Below are 1,366 nucleotides of genomic sequence, written 5' to 3' on the forward strand. Positions count from 1 at the left end.
CCGGGGGGCAGGGGCACCTCAGCTGCGTCCCGGGGGCTCAGCCTCGGCCGCCCCCCGCTCCCCGCCGGACCTCCCTTCAAGGGCACTTCCCCCCAAAAATCAGGTTGTGCCCTTGGTTGTTTCTTCCCTCTCTTTTATGGCCATTTTTCGGCTGAGCTCGCTCCCTCTCCCCCCGCTCTGTTTCTCCCCCTCTCTCTCTCACACCCCCGACCCTACAAGAGCCCGTGGGGAAGTGATCTTAATCCAAATATCAAACTTACCGTCCTCAGGAGCCCGCTTTGGGAAAGTTCTGCTCTGCTGGGTCTCGGAATTAAAGAAACCACCGTCCCCCCTCATTAAGAGCTCCGGGCTGGGGAGAGGGGCTGCGGGCGGAGGGTCACGGGCGGGGAGCTCGGCCCCCCGGCTCTGCCCGCCCGGCTTTGCTGGCTCTGAGCCCCGGGGAGGGGGGGAACGGGGGGGACGCGGTGGGGACCGAGACCCCCTTCCTCGCAGGCGGCTCCGGCGCTCTCGGGACGGGGTTGCACCGGGCCCCGGCCTCGGGGTTTCTCCGGCGGACACGGGCGTGCGCACCTCCGCACGCCTCCGCGGGGGTATCCGCGGTCTTCCCCGCAGTGGGAGGGGGGCTCGGGGCAGCGGGCTCTGCCAGCTTCTTTGGTGGTGGTGGGGTGTGTGTGTGTGTGTGTGTGTGTCGTGTGCTTGTTCACAGCTACACCGGGAAAGCGGGAACATTTCGTGTTTACAACCGGCTTCGGCTTGTAATGGTGAGATGTGGCTCAAGCAGCGCTCCTGTGTGTCGCGGGCTCTTAACTGGAGCTTTGCTCAGTCATTGAGAGCGATAGAAAGTATATGGAAATCAATATATAGACAGTGTGGAGGGCAGATAATGGATTCGAGTCAGTGAGTGTTATAATCTGCATTATGGGCTTCCTATTGTTTAGACTGAGCACAAATTTCCAAAGGGTGAAGTGTTGGTTTGGGGTTTCCCCCCCGCCTCCTCCTCTCTCTCTCTCCCTTCTTCTTTTTGGAGGGCTTTGTGTGTCTAGGGGGAGGGGGTTGTTAAATCCTCCTGCCACAATTATCAGAGTACCCCCCCCTCTTCCCGCCCGCCCCATCTGATTTTAAAGGTAGTGCTTTCACGGCGAAGCTAATGACTTTCATTTAATTGAACATGCCCTGATGTAGCGGATTGTTCTCGCAGCCCTGCGCCTTTGTTGCTTTTGGGGGGGAAATAAAGCTAATCAAACCTTTTGTCACGGCCAAATTCTCCCTCAGGGTCTCCCAAACATTTGTTTGAATAATTCACCTCAAGAATTGAAAATACTAATTGATTTTAAAATGCTAGCCCGGAGGGACGGGGAGGTGGGGG

This window comes from Calidris pugnax, unplaced genomic scaffold (assembly GCF_001431845.1).
Source record: "Calidris pugnax isolate Ruff unplaced genomic scaffold, ASM143184v1 scaffold24, whole genome shotgun sequence".
In the NCBI taxonomy this organism is placed as follows: domain Eukaryota; kingdom Metazoa; phylum Chordata; class Aves; order Charadriiformes; family Scolopacidae; genus Calidris; species Calidris pugnax.